The sequence below is a fragment of the Schistocerca piceifrons genome, chromosome 4 (assembly GCF_021461385.2).
Source record: "Schistocerca piceifrons isolate TAMUIC-IGC-003096 chromosome 4, iqSchPice1.1, whole genome shotgun sequence".
NCBI lineage: Eukaryota > Metazoa > Arthropoda > Insecta > Orthoptera > Acrididae > Schistocerca > Schistocerca piceifrons.
In genome coordinates this window covers 185814414-185836978 of record NC_060141.1, presented here as the reverse complement: position 1 = coordinate 185836978, position 22565 = coordinate 185814414, and positions in this window count along the sequence as shown.

Sequence of the window (22565 nt, the reverse complement as noted above, 5' to 3'; positions counted from 1 at the left end):
TCATCTCGCCATCGCGCAACTGAACTGGAGCAACGTTTGTATGGAGTTCCGCGTTCATGAGTGTTACCATGCAGTGCATTTTAACAGAGCAACAGAACTGCATGGTTAGACATCATTATCTTGTTGGACACTGCAGCGGTAAACTTTTTCAGTGTTGGCGACATACTTCTACTCCGGCTGTAATATTGAGACCTCACCTTGGTCACATCATACAGCTGATGAAAACAGAAGTAGCAGTTCTCTCCGTGGACTTCACGCTGACAAACAGGACTGTGCGTGTATCGTTCATACTCAGAGTAAAACCTGTATTGCAGTCGTGATGTTACACAAAAAGTATTATCAATGTATGAAAGCTTGAATTTACAGTTGTAAAACGTTTAACCGTTTAAATTAATATTTTTAATATTTTTGTAACAATTCCATTTCGCAGCGCCTTATGTATTTTGATAGAAATTTGTTAACTTTCTTATAAACTTTTATTTAGGTGCATATATTACTGATTGCCTTAGTGTAATATAAGCTGTTTGCTTTGTTTAGCATTTGATCTTTGCAGAGCTACTTCTCGCCTTAATATGGCGACAGTTTGAAAACCAAATCAACTGTAACAAATGGATTGAATCAGCTGCTATCATGTCTGTGGTATTTCGATGATCGGTTTTTTCTTCCCCGTTACTTTGATTTTACACTATCCGGTTCCCGTCTTGCGCGCTGTTGGGCTTGGCTAGCACTTGGATGGGTGACCGTCGTGACTATATAGCCGGCCGGTGTGGCTGAGCGGTCACGAAAACTGGCAACGGCCGGGAGAGCGGTGTGCTGACCTTCCGAGGCTTGTCCGGACGGAGTTAGTTTTAGTTAGCTGTTGTATACAGAGCAGTCACAACGCTAGAAAATTGTAGCGAAATGCAGGAAGACCTGCAGAAGATCGATTCTTGGGGCGAAGGTTGACAGTTGCCACTCAACATAACCGAAAGTAACGTATTGCGCATAAATATGCAGAAAGACCCATCTTTGTATGATCACACGATTTCAGAACAACCACAGGAAGAAGTCATCCTCGTAAAATATGAGTACGGAACGAAAGCGGAACGACCACATAAAACTATTCTCGTTCTTCCCGCGAACCATTCGCGACTGGAGTAACAGAAGCGGGAGGGACAATGGTACACAAAGTACCCTCCACCACCCACCGTAAGGTGGCTCGCGGATTGCACGTGTGGATGGATGAGGTAGGTGGGAGAGAAATTTCCGTTTGAGCTTGATACTTTGACTACAAATCCTGTCAATAAACGGGACGCGAAAATTTCGGTAGGGTCCCGATCCCGTCATTTGTCGGAGTAGGATTTTTATCGGTTTTCAGTACGATATCGCGTATATTGAGAGGCCCCATCGGTCTTAAATGTTGACTTGTCTTCGTAATAAATATTGAAAAACGGCAGAAATGGCCGGCGTTCTAAGGAACTGACGTTACGTGGCCAGCAGTCACAGTGTTAATACATACCTTGTTACTAATTCTCATAAAACCCATTTCTTAAGAGTAATCGGTAATGTCAACCTGTTATCGCCGAATCCTTGTGTAAAATGGTTGGCTCTAAGCACTATGGGACTCAACATCTGAGGTCGTCAGTCCCCTAGACTTAGAACTACTTAAACCTAAGGACATCACACACATCAATGCCCGAGGCAGGACTCGAACGTGCGACCGTAGCAGCAGCGCAGTTCCGGACTGGAGCGCCTAGAACCACTCGGCCACCGCGAATCCTTGTGTAGGTACGCAGTAAAACCTGATAATGACACTGCACACTTCTCTAAGGGAAGATAGCAAGTATCCCATCGGCAATTAACGACACCTACAAAATTCATTAGCTTCAGCAGGTGCACTGGGAATGTCGCCGTTTGGTGTGCTAAGCCCTTTATGAAGTCAATACTTCTTTGTTTTTCGGTGAATGAGACTTAAGTCGAGCATTTGATTTGGTCCATGTGGTTTCCGACTGAATATCTGATTATGATGAACAGTAATAATGCGTTTTAAGCCGTCAGTCACAGCTTTCCGCAAACAAAGAGAAAGGGTAGGAGATTGACTAACAGAAGACGGGATTAAATGCATAGCCGCATAATGCTGGTGTTAGAAACCCCGAGCTCAGGCGTTGTGATATATCAGAACGACCGAGAAGTATGGTTGGGAGAGAGGGATGGCTCACTCCAAAGCGTGCAGAGAAACAGAGGGAAGTGTGTAATTGACTTAATAACATCAAAGGTACACTGCCTGTCTTTGACTGAACTCGGCGATGGCACCCCGCCGTCTGCTTGGGTCAGCGCCACCGCGAATGCTGGAATCTGCAGCGTCGGCGTCCAGTTGCCCAGCCTTGAGGACGTAGCGATGTTACCGGCGCGCGCCGCTACGGCTAGTTACAGTCGCGTGAGTTATCTATGCCGTGGCCCGGGACACGGCTGACTGCTCCCTTAAGCACGACTTGTGGGCCCAATGTAGAGCGCTGTAGGGAAACAGCCGACCGCCGTCGTTGTAGTGAGCCTTGGCATCTCCGGCTGTCAGCCCAAGGCAGGTCGTTCAGTGTCCGCAGACAGCTCTGCCTACGGGAGGCCGGGAATTCGCGGGCCGGTCCAGCCCCTGCAGACGGCAGCTACAGTCCGCCGTACGATACCACCTACAGACTGGAGGCTAGCAGCCCTCTTGCTCCTCGCGCCGGTGTAGCTCCAAAGTGCGACGCGCATCCCAGAGTGATGTCGCGTCCGTGCAGTGGAGGCTGTAGGTAACTTTAGCGGGCCGGTTGGCCGCCGATATCTGTCACCAAAAGGTCGTCGTCGTTAGCCTGCAACTTAAACAATCGTCATTCTGTCCGGTTCTAGACGCAGAGAAGATGGCGATACGACTGCTTCTTTCGACCTTCAGGATCGCTTATTTATACGTCTTTTCCCTACGCCTCTGACATAGTGCCTCTGAAGTGGTAAGTGGAGTGATCTTCAATAATGGCAAAGTCAGCTTTCCTCAGCCCATTTCGGCCACTTCATACAGGTCACTAGGCGCTGTTGTAACTGTAACATATGGGATCTTCACAGCACGTGCTTCCTCACCTAGAACATATATCATAAAACAATCTCAAAATATAATATTTATATGCAATATTTTGACATGTATGTGTGTGTGTGTGTGTGTGTGTGTGTGTGTGTGTGTGTGTGTGTGTAAAACACCTGCTATTTAAAAAAAATCTGTTCTAGAAATTGGTCTCTGACTGAAACTGTTCGTGCAATTAAAAATAAATTGTACACATCAGTTTCATGTGTTACAATACGCGTATGGCAGTTGTAACAGCCGGCCGGGGTGGCCGAGCGGTTCTAGGCGCTACAGATTGGAACCGCGTGACCACTGCAGTCGCAGGTTCGAATCCTGCCTTGGGCATGGATGTGTTCGATGTCCTTAGGTTAGTTAGGTTTAAGTAGTTCTAAGTTCTAGGGGACTGATGACCTCAGAAGTTAAATCCCATAGTGCTCAGAGCCATTTGAACCATCTTTTCAGTTTAAAATTAAAAACATTTTGAGTAATAGGTTTGATTGCTCGCTGAAATATAATGCAGGTCGTCACTTTTGGACTGTGAAATTTCACGACTATGACTGAATAGCACGCCATGCAGAAATTGTATCCTCCGAAATATAGCCTCAGTGCACACTAAAAATCCAAAATTTTTTGTAGACATCATCCACAAAAGAGTGTAAACCCTACCTGAGTCGTGTGCGGCTCGCGTTGGTGCCATCGGTAGGTTGGCATTGTGTAATTGGGATAGTGGCCTGTTTACTGGCACCACTATGTTTTCTAGCATTGTCTGTCCGCGAGTGGCAGCAGCAGCGTTATCGATATCTAGTACCGTGATACTATCTTTGGAAGGACGAGAAGTGTTTTCCGGGTCGAGTAGCCGTTCTCCACTTCTTATTATTAATCACTGCATTCGTTGTGTTAGTTTTGGTGAAATTCAACCAGCTGTATTTTTCTGCCTAGTGGGCACTAACGCTCCAATTACCTTGCCGCTGCTGTCCGGTAAGGCATGTAGCTCAACAGCCTCCTTGATTGTGGTTAGGATATTTTGTTGTTTTGGACTACCTTGGTCTTAGTGGTTCCTTCTCCTTATGGGTGTTCTAAACACTGGGTTCTGAAGACACAGTGCTGTCTGCCGGTTCCGCATTGCCTGGGTTATTCCATTGTTGTGTTTGTTACGAGACGTTAGGTAGATTTACAAGAGTGTTGGTCTGAGTTGAAACTGTCACTAGTTTGAGTTGCCATCCGCTTAAGTGAATACTACTCTTGGCTGCCTGTCTCATCGGTGACACAGATGAGCGACGTTCCCAGGCCCATCCTTGGAGCACTGTCTGAGGCCAACTTCTCTCTTAGTTTGATCAGATTGTGATGATTGTGTTTTTTTTTTAAAGAATATTTTAGTATCTCTTGGAGAAGTTAACTGTTCTTAAGAATTTACCATACAGGCCTTCAGCCGTTACATTGTTTTGAGTTGTTACTATTGGGGCCTTCAGCCGACAAATAATTTGAATTTCTGGTCAATGAGGCCTTCAACCGTGAGTGCAACTTACTTAGGAATTTTTTGTTAGACATTGTGTCTTAACAGTCAAACTTGATACTTGTTCCTTGTTGTCAACCTCATTTGCAATTGTTTCCAAATAAAATGTGTGTGATTAAAAAAAAAAAAAAGAGTAACTAACGGTAACTGAGTAAGGCCCCTTCCACACCGAATCCTGCCTTTCCCTAAGTCCCATGTCTCACTACCAGTGAATCAGATCCTCTAAAAAATCACCATAACTCAGTCTTAACGAAAATACATAGAGCTCTGGGTTATGTGAGCCCTCAGCACCAGAGTGGATCAGGGTCTTCTCTCGTCTCTCTCGTGAAATCCTCACCCTATAGCAAAACATGCGAAAAATCGCTTCTGTGATTGGCTAAATAGCACAGTAGCTAAATAGTTTCGTATTTCGTTTCACATAAACCGGTAGTTTCCGTATTGGAACCAGTCCCTGTTAGTAAATCAAATTTACTTGAAATTATGAAGTACCACATTCCCAAAAAGCAATTAAAAACATATTAACCCCATCTTTAATCATCTGAAGGACGGAAACTAGCTACTTTGCTGTTACCAGTCTCCATCATATAAGTGACTCACATAGAAGCTGCACAGACAAATCCCTAAGCTCGCTCACAGTTATCCCTTATTTCAGTGAGTTAAACTCAATACGGGTTGGTCATAATTAAACTGGTGGTATTGTGATTGCTGCAGTGCGGGCTGTATACGTTGGAGGACGCTGAAACATAGGAGGAATCTTCATCAATCGGTGCACTTTTGGAGGATGTTTAAAAAATAATAATTCCACTTTCCTCATCACGTGGAAAGATGCTACTTTCAGTAGTCTCTTTCGTGAAGTAACTTTGTGTGTAAAGGGTAATGAAGCTTGAAGTTCCACGTACTAAACGCAATGGGTATTGAGAAGAAAGACAGTTCACTGCTGGTAAAGTTGTTTTATCAGAACGGCAGCAATAGCAGCACTGTATTGCGGGAATATCGCCACAGAGACGGCTGCAAAGAGCGCCCCAGTGTCTCACTGTTCTTTCGCGAGTTCGCGCATGGCGCCCACGGAGCCCCAAGCTATTGCAGTCCATTATTCCTTCCTGGCTGCATTTCCTTCCTCGTGCCCCTCCCTCCCCATCCTCCCCCCTTCCCAACTGCCTCCTCCTTCTCCTCTATTAGTGTTCTTCCCTATGTCGACCTGTCTATCCACCTGGTTTCCTGTATTCCTTGCGATTTCGTTCCTCTTGCACTTCTTCTTTCAACGTTCCTTTTCGGCGGTTTCTGGTCCCCCTTCAGGGTTTGACCTACACTCCTAAATTTTCTGTCTGCAGTGTGAGCTGTTTGAGGAAGGACTTTCTCCCTAGAGTGTATGGAATGGATCTTTCTCTTCCCTTCCTCCCCCTCTTCTTTCCTCAATGTATTCCCCTCTGCCCCACTAGGTCACCAGTACGTGTAGCCAGTCGGTTCGTGGGGCTGCTGTGTACCGATCTGGCTGAGCCCTGACAACACAGGGATCACACTTGGGGTACTGACCTGTTGCTGCCCATGTATGTCTTGGGAGTCGTTGCTTGTCTTTCCATAGCTTCGGAACTCCCAGCAATGGCTGCCGTGCCAGCTGGCCCTTGCTGTGGCTGAGTGGCGCGGGTGGAGAGCGTTCATGATCGGAGTGGGTGGTATCAGGGCAGATGCTTTGCGTAGTGTGAAAAGGGCCAGGCTCGCCGGCTTAGGATGAAACACTTTCCTGCTACCTGATCTGTTCTAGGACGGATTGGCACACATTCACCGCCACAAAGCCGCTGTTTTTTGCGTAAAATATTGAAGACAATATTTGTGAAGTCGAATCTGTCAGTAAGATGCAGATGGGTACCCTGTGGATCAAAACTGCTTCCAGTTTGCAGCTCTTCGTGCTTGTGATCATCTTGGCGACATCCCACTGTCCATTAAACTTCACCAGTCTTCGAATATGATCCAGGGAGTCATTTCTCATTCAGATCTCATATTTTAAACTGATGAACTCTGGACCCAACTGGAACTATGGGGGCATTCATTCTGTTTGGTGCGTGCAGAAAGGCCGTAAGGACAATCGCACCGATACCAGCGCCTTTATTCTGGCATTTGAGGGAGATATCTTCCCAGAGAAGGTCAGGGTTATGTGTTATCGGTGTGACATGAAGTTGTATGTCCTGCAACATATGAGGTGCTTTCAGTGCTTGTATTTCAGTCACGTCTTCCCAATGTGCAGCAGACCCTCTATATGGTGACTGTGGACATTCAATCCATGAAGGGAGTGCCTGTGTTTGGCCATAAATGTGTTTTCTCCTCCCCCTCCCCTGCAGTTCCCAACAATCCCCTCCGGGTGCTGCTTCCCCTCACTCACTGAAAAAGTACCACCTTCTTTCGCGAGTTCGCCTCCCACCTGTGACCACCCCCCCCCCCTCCCCCCCAGCGTCTCTCAGGCCAGAGTCTTGCTGCTACTTCTTGGCCATAGGACACAAAGTTTATGCACCCCAAGGGCGTCTCTTTTGGTTCCAGATCTTGCAGAAGGCTGCCCTCCCACTACGTGCTGCCCTCCTCAATCCATGAAAGAGAAGAAGAAGAAAAAGAAACATAAGTCCCAGGACAAGTCCCCCTGGTGCCCTCAGAGGTGCCGTCTCCCACCTCACTGCCTGTGTCTGATCTTTCCTTTATTGATGGATGGCTACCAGGTGGCGTGACCAGCTCCAGCCCATTTTCTTCGCATTTGGATACCAACCCATTGCATATTCAATGGAATTGTAACGGATACTAGTGTCACATCCGAAAGTTGCAATCCCTTATTGCCTTTTACTTGGTAGTTTGCGTTTTTCTCTAGGAATCTCAGTTACTGATGCTCACTCTCAGAGCCTTTGTGGTTTCCTTGCTTTCTGACGGAGCCGTGTTTTCCCATTTGTGGGCTTCCGGTGGCGTCTGCATGTTGGTCCGTACTGATATTGTTAGTATGTGGATCCCACTTCGTACCCCTTTGGAAGCAGCATCCTTCTGGGTCCACTTGGTTCTTAGTGGCTCATAGTTCGCAATCTCTATCTCCCTTCAGCAATTCCCCACCTTTGCTCCTCCTTGGGGATTTTAATTCCCACCACAATTTGTGGGGCAGTGCTTTCTCATCTAGTCAGGGGATCCTCAGTGACCAATTTCGTTCGGACCACGACCGCTGCCTTCTTCAAGAAGGTTCCCCTATTCATTTTAGTGCCACGTATGGCACTTTGTCCGACACTGATCTTTCGCCCTCTTCCCCTCCCCTTCTTTTTTCCTTACACTGGTTACCACACGATGTTTTCTGTGAGAGTCACAAACTTCCCATCGATTCTCTTGTTTGCTTCCCACCTCCCAATGACCAGGTTACCCCAGTGGGCTTTCTGTCGTGCTTATTGGTCTCAATATACCTCCCAGGTCGTTTTCCCATCTTCTTTGTTGGATTGATTGATGAAGTCATCGGTGATCTGTCCAATAAGATAATCTGTGCTGCCATTTTTGCCATTCCCCAGTTGACAGGCCCCGTTCACTGTTGGCCAGTTATGTGGTGTAGCACAGCACAGCCATTGCAACTGTTATGCATGATTGTTGTGGTTTCTTGCAACGTCTTAAGCAACACCTGTCCTCTGATAATCTTGTTACCTCCAAACATCTTCGCAGAAAGGCCGTTAGTTAATGAAACAGAGCAAATAGGTTTGTTGGGAATGCTGTGTCTCCTCCCTTCGTCATGGGCATTGGCTACGCTCCGCACCCTACAAGATTCTCAGTGGCGGTATCCATCCTGGGCCTTACCCCTCCAGGTCCCTTTGTATAGATCCATCAGTTCTCACAGAACCCACTATGAGTTATTTTGCAATGGCTTTGCCTCAGCCACCTGTCCAGCTGTGCTCCTCCTCCTCTGGAAACAGGGGGCTGAAGTTCCCCATGTATGTTTTACCCCTTGTTTGGTGGAATTCTACAGTGAAGCTTTTACTGAATCAGAGTTTCCTCTTGCCATTCTCTTCTTTCCATAATTCAGCTCATGGCCTTTATTTCAACCACAACCAATTGCTTCAACACCTCAATCGTCCACGGTATCTCTTCCAGATATTTAACCGTATTTGGCTCCAAGGAATTTTGCATTTTCAATGGAGAGACACTATTGTGGTTCCTGTCCAAGGATCTGTCGTCTCTTGATAATTATTGGCCAATATGTCTGACCAGTGTCCCCTGTAAGAACGAGTGATGGCTTGTTGTCTCAGTTGGGTTCTTGAATCTCAGGACCTTTTGTCTCCTTACCAGTGCAGCTTTTGGGATGGCGGTCTCTGATTAATCATGTGCTTCGATTGGAAACTGCAGTTCGGCAGGCCTTTTCTCAGCATAATTTTTCGATCTTAATAAGTCTCCAACACAGCTTGGCACCATCACATCCTCCTCATGCTTCGTGAGTTGATTATTTCGGGCCCCCTCCCGATTTTTATTCGCCGGTTCCTGTCCCACCAGTTGTTCAGGGTGTGGGTGGCACTGTTGTCTGCTCTCCATGGACCTATTAGAATGGCATTCCACAGGGCTCTATTACGTGTCCTCCATTTTCTCATCGTTATTAATTGACTAGTGGCCTCTGCTGGACCGTTGGTCACTTCTGGGTTAGCTGTCGCTCAGTGGCCTCTGCAGAATGACAGCTCCAGGGCACCATTTGGCGCACTTCCATGTGGACACTCTCACATGGTTTTCAGTTCTCTTCCTTCAAGCCAAAAGACTGTACCAGGCATTAGTTCTATTTCGTGTTGTCAAGTTTATGGATCAGTTGCCTGTTCCACACTGCACCTCTTGGACCTGGTTAACCATCTTGTATCCGCTTAGCCAATGGTGCCTTGCGCACTAGCCCTGTTGATAGTCTTCTAGTTGATGCTGGGATCCCTCCCCTGTCGATTTGGCGCTCCCAGCTCCTGGTTTCCTTTGCCATTACATCCACTCTTGCCCTGCTCTCCCCTCCTATTCTATTCTTTTTGCGGCTTTGTGCCATCATCGACCTGCTGTCCACCTTCGGGTGGGTTTTCTGGTTGGGGTTCACCACCTTGCTTCTCTCTGCCATGACTTCCATCTCCTCTCCTTGTCCTCTTCCCAGATTCTCTCTTCACCACCGCCTCTTGGTTAGTTCCTTGGCCTCAGATTCGGATGTATCTCTTACAGGGTCTGAAAGCTTCCTTCAAGGTGTTCCATTGTTTGTTCTGAAAGCTTTTATAGGAGCTTGAGGATGCCATTCTTCTTTACACTAAAGGCTCTAAATCTGTCGATGATGTGGGATGTGCCTCAACAGCTTCTGTTGGCTGGGAACACCATCTCTCGCCTGCCACATTTGAGGTGTTTACATCAGAATTGATGGCAATCTTGTCAGGCCCTCCGCTTCATTAAACGATCCTCACTCACCTGAGTTTTATTATATATTGACTCAATGAGTGACCTTCAGGCTATCGCTCATTGTTTGTCCCACCACCCCTTGGTCTTTGCCATCCACGACCTTCTTGCTGATCTTAGTGATTCAGCTTGTTCAATTGATGTTCTTTGGTTTCTGGCCACGTAGGTATGAATTCACTGATCGTCCATCTTCGGGGAGGGGGTGGGGGTGGGGAAGGGGAAGCCGTCACCAACCTTTGCTGCTCTGTGACTCCATTGGGGGTAGATTTGTGACGTTACATCAAATCCCTTTTTGCTCAATCATGGGCCGCCTTTTGGGAGGCTCTCTCCCTATCTAATAAACTTCACCGCCATCAAGGAGACTCCCATCAAGTGACGTTCATCCCTCTGGCTCTCCTGGCAGTGATCAACCATCCTCTGTCGTCTTTGTATTGGACCCCATTCCCCCTTTTGTAGTTGTGGGGCTCCCATCACGGTGATTCATAATTTGCTAGGCTGCCCCCACCTTTTTGCCCATTGCACTGAATATGTCCTCCCACCTTCTTTGTCTCAGGTATTAGCGGACGACCCTCACACGGTTACATGTGTCTTCAGTGTTCTTCGCAAAAGGGGTTTTTCCTTTGAGGTATAAGTCGTTGAATTTTCCGCTGGAAGTTGATCCCTCAGTTAGCGTAGGCACTGGTTATGGAGGTCTTGACATTGTGTCCACACCAGTCAGAGTCCCCCCATCATTTTCCTACATTTTTTCTTATCTGTTGTGCTGTTTTGTTTTCCCCTTTCTTGTGTCTTCTTCCCCTGGTGTTGTCTCCATTGCATCGTGATAATAGTACGATATGGTGTGCCGTGAGTGTCAGGATGAGTCAGTGGCGATGCTGCTCCCCCACCACCTATAGTGTTTTGGGGCACCCCTGCTCTCCCCGTTTCCACCCACGTACGTCTTGTTCTTTCCTCTTCCTGTTGCCCTGGCATCCCTTTTCTCTCTTTGTTTGCACGTTATCTCTTCCAGTTGATTGGACTGCGCTGTTTGTGTGTTCCCTCCTTTGATTTCTACCATCGTAGGTCATGGAATCGATGACCTGGCTTTTTGGTCTCCCCCCCCCCCCCCCCCAAATCAACCATCCAACCAAGCTGCGAAGAGGCCCATGTTAAATACATGGCTGAAGAACATGATCAATAAATTTGAAGACGCAGATGAATTAGGTGGTGCAGCAGGGAGAGGGAGGCGACCCACATTCATTGCAGTTGTTTGTGAAGCCGTGGCTGCAGGGGACAGTGCAGCACGTGCCTCAAATTCTACAGCCAGTGCTCGAGCTGTATCATGGGAATTGTTTCTCCCTTGGTCAACAGCTCAAAAGATTTGACGGTATATCTTACAGTGGTATCTAGACAAGATTCAGAATGCGCACCAAATGAATCACCAAGATAGGCTACAACACCGTGTCTTTGTCCTTCGTTTTTTGACACGCAAGAAAATGGATGACATGTGATCGGGGAATATTCTTTGGACGGACAAGGCAGATTTCATCGTGCACAGTGCCGTGAATGCACAGAACTTTCACATATGGCGTTTCTACTACACCACATGTAGTGAAGGAACCTCCACCGCGCTCAACTTACGTGGCTGTGTGGTGTTTCTTTCACAAGCTCCTTCATTGTCTGTCCAGTTTTCTTTAAAGAAATGACACCTCACAGATCTGTTAGGTTTATAGTGACACCTGCACATAAGGACGTACATGTGTAGCTCGTGATTTCAGCTTTGTAAGAACGCTTCTATATCCGCACCACTATTTTAAGGCAAGATTGGGCGACAACACATGTCGCTTGCGAAGTGGAACCTTCAGTAACGATGGCATCATCTCTAGGAAATTTCAGGATATGTGTTATTCCAGATTCTCACAACCCAAATCCAAGTGACTTCCGGTTGTGCGGATATCTGAAAGATTGTGTCTGTCATGGGTGTACTCGGTCTCTTCCTGATCTCAAGGATAGCATTCGCCAACATTTCTCTTCGAATGAGCTGGATACGCTGAAGGCAATTGTCGACTACGCCATGTTACAGACGCAACATGTTGCTGGGGCGGAGACAGTATTGAACAAGTATTGTAACTTGTGACCATATTCTCATAAACGTGTCAGAACCAACGTCATCGTGTGTTCAAACCTTCCCCCTTTTCCTGCACTTACACCACTTTCTGACTGCTTCCAGCGCCATATTTTCACCTGGTGGCAGAAAGTGAAACTAATATTTTTTTCTGCATCCTCCGTGAGAGCACTGATCGATGGATACACGCTACGTGATCAAAAGTATCTGGGCACCTGGCTGAAAATGACTTACAAGTTCGTGGCGCCCTCCATCGGTAATGCTGGAATTCAGTATGGTGTTGGCCCACCCTTAGCCTTCATGACAGCTTCCACTCTCGCAGGCATACGTTCAATCAGGTGCTGGGAAGATTTCTTAGGGAATGGTAGCCCATTCTTCATGGAGTGCTGCACCAAGGAAAGGTATCACTGTCAGTCGGTGAGGCCTGGCACGAAGTCGGCTTTCCAAAACATCTCAAAGGTGTTCTATAGGATTCAGGTCAGGACTCTGTGCAGGTCAGTCCATTACAGGGATGTTACTGTCGTGTAACCACTCCGCTAGAGGCCTTGCATTACGAACAGGTGCTCGATCGTGTTGAAAGATTCAATCGCCATCGCCATCCTCGAATTGCTCTCAAACAGTGGGTAGCAAGAAGGTGCTTGAAATATTAGTGTAGGCTTGTGCTGTGATAGTACCACGCAAAACAACAGAGGGTGCAAGCCCCCCCCCTCCCCCTCCATGAAAAACACGACCACACTATAACACCACCGCCTCCGAATTTTACTGTTGGCACTACACACGCTGGCAGATGACGTTCACCATACCATCGCCCTGCCATCGGATCGCCACAATGGGTACCGTGATTCGTCACTCCACACAACTGTTCAATCGTCCAATGTTTACCTCCTTACAACAAGCGAGGCGTCGTTTGGCATTTACCGGCGTTTTCTCACCTCCCGCCAAACTGTCATAGTACTTGCAGTGTATGCTGATGCAGCTTGGAATTCCTGTGTAATGGTCTGGATAGACGTCTGCCTATTACACATTACGACCCTCTTCAACTGTCGGCAATCAGTCAACAGACGAGGTCGGCGTGTACGCTGTTGCGCTGTACGTGTCCCTTCACGTTCTCACTTCACTATCAAACGGGCAACAGTGGACCTAGGGATTTTAAGAGTGTGGAAATCTCGCGTACAGACGTATGACACAAGTCACACCCAATCAGTTATCCACGTTCGAAGGGCGAGAGTTCCGCGAAGCGCCCCATTCTGCTCTCACGATGTCTAATGACTACTGAGGTCGCTGATATGGAGTACCTGGCAGTAGGTGGCAGCGCAATGGACCTAATATGAAAAACGTATGTTGTTGAAGGTGTTCGTATACTTTTGATCACATAGTATACCTACAATCTTTCAGCGCCGTGTGATGTGGTTCAAATGGCTCTGAGCAGTATGGGACTTAACATCTGAGATCATTAGTCCCCTAGAAATTAGAACTACTTAACCTTACTAACCTAAGGGCATCACACACATCCATTCGAACCTACGACCATAGCGGTCGCGCGGTTCCAGACTGAAGCGCCTAGAACAGCTCGGTCACACCGGGCGGCTGTCCTGTGATGTATCCAGCCAACACCGCAGCACTCCGAACACTGTCAGCGTACGCCGCATTCATTCACTCTGACAACAAAACAAAGGAAAACATGATACAGCACAAATATTTATCGCAGATTGAAATTGAAATTATTAAGTAAATTTTAGTATTTTCATCAAATGTTTTTTACCCCCTTATATAATGACCAAGCATTTAGTTGAAGTTTGTCACTGGCTTCTGCCCAAAACATATTAACAAGTCATGAAGCTACTTCTCATAGACACTCTGCGTTTTAGGTGTCTGTATACCAAAAGTGGGGTAACATAAAAAGCTGGAATTCATATTGTTAACCGTCATCGTAGCAAAAGGTTATACATAATTTCACAGCCGCGCGGAGTGGCCGCGTGGTTTGAGGAGCTATGCCACGAATTGCGCGGCGCCTCCCAACGGTTCGAGTCCTCCCTCGGGTATGTGTGTGTGTGTGTGTGTGTGTGTGTGTGTGTGTGTGTGTGTGTGTGTGTGTGTGTGGTGTTCTTCGCATAAGCTAGTTTATGTAGTGCGTAAGTCTAGGGACCGATGACCGCTGCAGTTTGGTCCCTTAGGAATTCACACACACATGAACATTTGAGCAAAGTTTCACAACAATATGGTTATTAGATCTGTCTTTCATAATTCGTAACAAAATAAGCAATATTCGATCGCCATTTAGTGTATGCGCACGGCTTGAGAAATCGGATGACTAACGTGACAATATATGTTGCTGTCAGCAAAAGACTATATTTCTGGTTTTGTCTGTCTGTTTCATTACTAACTGTAACACCGTAATTGGCCCCTTGAAGTCGAGCTTATCTATTTGTACTATATTTACAATCTTTGTTATTGCCCTCAGCAGTGTTGTAATCCACAATTTCGAGGTTTCAGCATTCTTAAATCGACTGATGACTCTTTCATGGGAACCTCGTGCTTCGCTACCATTCAGAGCGTCCGTTGCGCTGCCAATCACGGTCTGCGTCACTAGATTGCCGTTTTTTCCATCACAGACAGATTTTGTCAATTCATTGCACCTGCGGGCTCTTTGCTCTGCAACCAGCTGTTAGTTTTGCATCTACCTACTGCTCCTTTCCCAAAAATTATAGTTATTGTCAGTTCTACCCAATGTTAAGAAAATTAAGTTATTGTCAGTTCTACCCAATGTTAAGAAAATTATGATTGTATAAAACTTCGTGTGAATCAATTTTCGTCTCTTTTATTTATCTTTCGACAGTTTTCATAGCCCTGTGATCAGGGCGACCCGACGACACCTCTTCTTTCTCTCCCACCAGATCCTAGCTGTCTGTAGCTGGGAAATGGGAGTCCCAGTTTTGAATGTTCCTCGTGGAGTCTAGTCACTAATATTCTGAGAATAGAGTTCCATTTCCGACGTTTGTACCGTAATTAAAGGAAGCCGTCAGGATATTTTGGTCAGAAGGGAGGGATTTGACTTTGATTACGGTATTGCAATGGTGCCCCAATCAAGAATGAGTAGACATTGTGTACTTACTTAAATTTATTTATGTGTAAAAACAGTGATAAGGATGACTTGTGTGGCAGATAGTAGAAAGTATCTGCAGAGACTGATGTAAGGCAATTTGAAAGTGGTGCAAGAAACACACTAACCTCTTATACAGCGAGAATATACAGCCTAAGCCGTGTCACGGAATGTTCAGGCGTCAGTCATCATCGACAGCTGTCCGTTGTCAGTCATCGGCTCGAAAATCAAATGAAGCTCGCCCGCCCTACGTTCCAATTGCATTAACTTTTTAATCAAAAGTCTGGCGTGCCGGTTTGAAACTGTCAACCAGCGAATTTAAACGAAACTGAGGTGACAACAAAGGGCTCTACTATGACCTTTCCCCCTGGCCTTCGCCGTTTCACCCACCCGTTCGCACCCTGCGCTTTATTCTGTTTTAAGGGAAAATTCCCGCTTTGCATTTTGTTCAGTTCGAAATTGGTTTCTGCAGGTGCGTGTCACGGTGTATTGCGTACCACGTTTAAACAATGTTCAGGCCACTCAATTGCCGTTAGCTTGCAGCAGCTAAAGGCAAGGCTGGGGAGACAAACAAATATCTCATCGATATTAGAAGTACATTTACTCCACATTTAGAGGGAAAAATGTCATTTAAGCTGTATGTTTTTCACTTGTCACTATGGTAATATCGAAAATTTGTAATTTTTCTTAGAAACCGACAAAAATCCGCAGCACCAAGAAGGTGCTGTGTGACATAAACGAAAGATCATAGGCGTGTATCTAAATCTGAAAAATGATTTCTATTCAAATTTCGCAGCAGTTACATAAGAGTGGCGCTAGTAGCGCTAGTAACCGAGCGAGGTGGCCCAGTGGTTAGCACACAGGACTCACATTCGCAAGGACAACTGTTCAAACCCGCGTCCGGCCATTCTCATTCAGGTGTTCCGTGATTTCTCTAAATAGCTTCTGGCAAATGCCGGAATGCTTCCTTTGAAATGCCCCAATCCTAGGTTATGCTCCGTCTCTAATGACCTCGTTGTCGACGGGATGTTAAACACTAACCTCATCTAGCAGCGATACAAATCACGTTTGTTTTAAATACACGCTGTAATGATCGTGAGCTTTAGTTGCCTTTGAGATTGGACGCGGTTAGTTGATGTTAGTGAAGTATGCCATTAGGCGACAGAGATGCCATTATCAGCAGCTCACTGAGTTTGAACAAGATCGTGTAATATGGCTACGAGAAGCTGGATGTTCCTTCCGCGATATTGCAGAGAGACTTAGCAGGAATATAGCCAATGTACATGATTGCTGGCAGCGGTGGTCATGGTCGCAAGAAGAGCGGGCTCCGTATGTGTACGTGGCACTACCGAGAGGGAAGATCATATTGTTCAGCGTATGGCTCTGGCGCATCGCACTGCATATGCAACAGCAATTTGACCGACAGTTGGCACCACTGTGATACAACCGATTGTTACAAATATATTAGTTTAAGGACAGCTCCAAACCAAACGCCCTGGAGAGTGCAATCCACTGACCCCAATCCACTACCATATGGGACTTAAATGGTGTCACGCGAGAGCTCATTGGATGCTAAGGTGGAGATCTTATGTTTTCTGATGAAAGCTGGTTCTCCCTCGGCGCCAGTGATGGTCGTGTGTTGGTTAGAATGCTATTCCATGGCTTGAAACCAACCTGTCTGCGGCCCGAACGCGCTAGACATACACCTGCAGCTATGTTATGGGGTGCGATTTCGGATAACACCAGGAGCACTCTAGTGGTTATCCCATGCAGCATGACTGCAAATGTGTACGTGGATCTGGAGGTTAGCGGCCACTCATGAACAACAGTCCAGGGGGTGATTTCCAATAGTATAACGCTCGGCCACATACCGCTGTTGTAACCCAACATGCTCTACAAAATGTCGACCTGTTGCCTTGGCCTCCTCAATCGCCACATCTGTCGCCAGTCGTACACATGTGGGACATCATCCGACGACAATTTCAGTGTCATCCACAAACAGTATTAACCGACCGTGTATTGACCGTCCAGGTGCAACAGCCATGTAACTCCATCCCACAACTGACACCCGACATCGGTACAACACAATGCATGCTCTTTAGCATGCTTACATTCAGCATGTTATACCTATTATTGATGTTCCAGCATTTCACTTACGCAATGGCTTATCTCGCGTTTACATTAGCCTCTGACTTGCAATGTTAATCACTTAAATATGTTATCTACTCAAACATATTCTCGAAATTTCGTTACTCCACATTAATTATTTTTTTGGTGTTGCGATTCCGTCACAGTATTGTTGTCTGGCTGCGTGCAAGGGCTCAAGAGATTCGACAACGCGCGTAATTTTTCTGCAAGTTGGTTAGTTCTGTGTTGCGTGGATCATTTGTACAACTAATCGTAATGATGTGGAACGAGTCATTTTACATTCATAATACATAATCATGTGTAAGTATGTCTACATGCAGGCCATTTACAAGGTTTCTTTTCTTCTAATGCGGTTGTAAGTTAGCAGTTCCTGCTCTTCACCTTTGACAGATCACAAAAATAGAAATCTTTCAAGGGAATAGGGAGAGTTGTAAAGGAGTAACTTTGCGAGTTTGCTTTCAAACTCTACTTCGCTTTATGTCATCATATCTACATCTACATCCATACTCCGCAAGCCACCTGACGGTGTGTGGCGGAGGGTACCCTGAGTACCTCTATCGGTTCTCCCTTCTATTCCAGTCTCGTATTGTTCGTGGAAAGAAGGATTGTCGGTATGCTTGTGTGTGGGCTCTAATCTCTCTGATTTTATCCTCATGGTCTCTTCGCGAGATATGCGTAGGAGGGAGCAATATACTGCTTGACTCTTCGGTGAAGGTATGTTCTCGAAACTTTAACAAAAGCCCATACCGAGCTACTGAGCGTCTCTCCTGCAGAGTCTTCCACTGGAGTTTATGTATCATCTCCGTAACGCTTTCGCGATTACTAAATGATCCTGTAACGAAGCGCGCTGCTCTCCGTTGGATCTTCTTTATCTCTTCTATCAACCTTATCTGGTACGGATCCCACACTGCTGAGCAGTATTCAAGCAGTGGGCGAATAAGCGTACTGTAACATACTTCCTTTGTTTTCGGATTGCATTTCCTTAGGATTCTTCCAATGAATCTCAGTCTGGCATCTGCTTTACCGATGATCAACTTTATATGATCATTCCATTTTAAATCACTCCTAATGCGTACTCCCAGATAATTTATGGAATTTACTGCTTCCAGTTGCTGACCTGCTGTTTTGTAGCTAAATGATAAGGGAACTATCTTTCTATGTATTCGCAGCACATTACACTTGTCTACATTGAGATTCAATTACCATTCCCTGCACCATGCGTCAATTCGCTGCAGATCCTCCTGCATTTCAGTACAATTTTCCATTGTTACAACCTCTCGATACACCACAGCATAATCTGCAAAAAGCCTCAGTGAACTTCCGATGTCATCCAGAAGGTCCTTTATATATATTGTGAATAGCAACGGTCCTATGACACTCCCCTGCGGCACACCTGATCACTCTTACTTGGGCAGACTTTTCTCCATTGAGAATGACATGCTGCGTTCTGTTGTCTAAGAACTCTTCAATCCAATCACACAAGTGATCTGATAGTCGATATGCTCTTACTCTGTTCATTAAACGACTGTGGGGAACTATATCGAACGCCTTGCGGAAGTCAAGAAACACGGCATCTACCTGGGAACCCGTGTCTATGGCCCTCTGAGTCTCGTGGACGAATAGCGCGAGCTGGGTTTCACACGACCGTCTTTTTCGAAACCCATGCTGATTCCTACAGAGTAGATTTCTAGTTTCCATAAAAGTCATTATACTCGAATATAATACGTGTTCCAAAATTCTACAATTGATCGACGTTAGAGATATAGGTCTATAGTTCTGCACATCTGTTCGACGTCCCTTCTTGAAAACGGGGATGACCTGTGCCCTTTTCCAATCCTTTCGAACGCTACGCTCTTCTAGAGACCTACGGTACACCGCTGCAAGAAGGGGGGGGGGGGGCAAGTTCCTTCGCATTCTCTGTGTAAAATCGAACTGGTATCCCATCAGGTCCAGCGGCCTTTCCTCTTTTGAGCGATTTTAATTGTTTCTCTGTCCCTCTGTCGTCTATTTCGATATCTACCATTTTGTCATCTGTGCGACAATCTAGAGAAGGAACTACAGTGCAGTCTTCCTCTGTGAAACAGCTTTGGAAAAAGACATTCAGTATTTCGGCCTTTAGTCTGTCATCCTTTGTTTCAGTAACATTTTGGTCCCAGAGTGTCTGGACATTTTGTTTTGATCCACTTACCGCTTTGACATAAGACCAAAATTTCTTAGGATTTTCTGCCAAGTCAGTACATAGAACTTTACTTTCGAATTCATTGAACGCCTCTCGCATAGCCCTCCTCACACTACATTTCGCTTCGCGTAATTTTTGTTTGTCTGCAAGGCTTTGGCTATGTTTATGTTTGCTGTGAAGTTCCCTTTGCTTCCGCAGCAGTTTCCTAACTCTGTTGTTGTACCACGGTGGTTCTTTTCCATCTCTTACGATCTTGCTTGGCACACACTCATCTAACGCATATTGTAAGATGGTTTTGAACTTTGTCCACTGATCCTCAACACTATCTGTACTTGAGACAAACCGAGCGAGGTGGCGCAGTGGTTAGCACACTGGACTCGCATTCGGGAGGACGACGGTTCAATCCCGTCTCCAGCCATCCTGATTTAGGTTTTCCGTGATTTCCCTAAATCGTTTCAGGCAAATGCTGGGATGGTGCCTTTGAAAGGGCACGGCCGATTTCCTTCCCAATCCTTTCCTAACCCGAGCTTGCGCTCCGTCTCTAATGACCTCGTTGTCGACGGGACGTTAAACACTAACCACCACCACCACCACCACCACCACCACTTGAGACAAAACTTATGTGTTGAGCCGTCAGGTACTCTGTAATATGCTTTTTGTCACTTTTGCTACAGAGAAAAATCTTCCTACCTTTTTTAATATTTCTATTTACGGCTGAAATCATCGATGCAGTAACCGCTTTATGATCGCTGATTCCCTGTTCTGCGTTAACTGTTTCAAATAGTTCGGGTCTGTTTGTCACCAGAAGGTCTAATATGGTATGGCCACGAGTCGATTTTCTGTTTAACTGCTCAAGGTAGTTTTCAGATAAAACACTTAAAAAAATTTCATTGGCTTCTTTGTCCCTGCCACCCGTTATGAACGTTTGAGTCTCCCAGTCTATATCCGGCAAATTAAAATCTCCACCCAGAACTATAAAATGGTGGGGAAATCTACTCGAAATATTTTCCATATTATCCTTCTGGTGTTCAGCCACAACAGCTGCTGAGCCTGGGGGCCTATAGAAGCATCCAATTACCAGGTCTGAGCCTGCTTTAACCGTGACCTTCACCCAAATTATTTCACATTTCGGATCTCCGTCAATTTCCTTCGATACTATTGCACTTCTTATCGCTATAAACACGCCTCCCCCTTCACTGTCCAGCATGTCTCTGAGGTATACATTCCAATCTGAGTTCAGGATTTCATTACTGTTTACGTCTGGTTTCAGCCAACTTTCTGTCCCTAGTACTATATAGGCGTTGTGACCGTTTATTAATGAGAGCAGTTCTGGGACCTTTCTATAGACGCTCCTGCAGTTTACTATTAGCACATTAATATTGTTATTCCCTGTTGCATTTTACCTACTCCTACCTTGCCGCGTCTCAGGAGGCGTCTTGGGCCTAGGGAGGGAATTCTCTAACCTAAAAACCCACATGTGCACTCCACACGTACTTCGCTACCCTTGTAGCCGCTTCCGGCGTGTAGTGCACGCCCGACATATTCGGGGGAACCCTACATTTCTCCACCCGATAGCGGAGGTCGAGAAATTTGCACCCCAGATCTCTCCAGAATCGTCTTAGCCTCTGGTTTAAGCCTTCCACTCGGCTCCAAACCAGAAGGCCGCGATCGGTTCTGGGAACGATACTTCAGATAGTTAGCTCTGATTCCATCCCGCGAGCGAGGCTTTCCGCCTTCACCAATTCAGCCAACCGCCTGTACGAACTGAGGATGACCTCTGAACCCAGACGGCAGGAGTCATTGGTGCCGACATGAGCAACAATTTGCAGTCGGGTGCACCCAGTGCTCTCTATCGCCGCCGGCAGGGCATCCTCCACATCTCGGATGAGACCCCCCGGCAAGCAGACAGAGTGAACCCTGGCCTTCTTCTCCGACCTTTCCGCTATTTCCCTAAGGGGATAAGTTATCAAAAATTTTGATTGCAGTATTTCGCAGCCTTTTAGTGCTAACGTCAGTCTTAATGTGGAGTAGTGAATGTAATTTTTTCTTCTGATATTGTAATTATGTACACCATTCTTCGTTTTGAACTGCAGCGGATTATTTATGAGAAACTTCATAAGGGAAAAAGTATACTGTGAACTAGTAGTCAAAATGCTTAACTCCTTAAACTGAGGTCTGAAAGATGATCGTGGCTGAGCTCATTTTTGAATTGTGGAGACTCTTTCTTAAAGATAAATTACGCCGGAACATTACTCCATATGACATTATTGAATGAAAATATGAAAAATATGTTAACTTACCAAGATATGCTATGAATCTACGTGTAAATGTGGCTGAACTAACGTGAATTGTTTAGGAGTTCAAAATGTGTTTTACCCCTGTTGAAATGCTCATCAATCGGGACAGCTAAATTTTTTTGAAGTTTCTACCCTATTTATTACTTCTTCATCATGTGTTACACTCACCACTGGTATAGTACTTCTAGGCGTGCAAAACTAAACAAGTACAGTCTTTTTTAAACAGAGATTGAGATGATTCTCAGAAAACTAGTAAATAATACTTTTAAGAACGTTGTTTAGCGTTATTTCTTGCTTTGTATGTGTTTGGATTGATTACAATACTAGTGTCATCCACAAACGAAAGCAGTTCTTCTTTTTGTATATTTGGTGGAGGGAGGGTCCTTCACATGTAAGAGAAACGATTTTGTACCTAAGACTGATCCTTGTGGAATCCTCCAAATGATTCCCCCCCCAGTCATAAGAATCTACCTCGCTTACTTAAGCTGAATTATTAAGTATTGCTTTGTGCATTCTTTTAGTTAGATATGCCATCTGTTGGCTGGGTAAACCATCAATTCTATAAAATTTCAGTTTTGGAAAGGTGAGTGAGATGAACATTGTTGACTGTCACGATCTAATACCATAGATAAAATTCAAAAGGAAGGAAGGAAGGAAGATTGAGTTTAACGTCCCGTCTACATGGAGGTCATTACAGACTGAGCACAAGCTTGAATTGTGTTAGCATCACCTCGCTCGGATATATAAA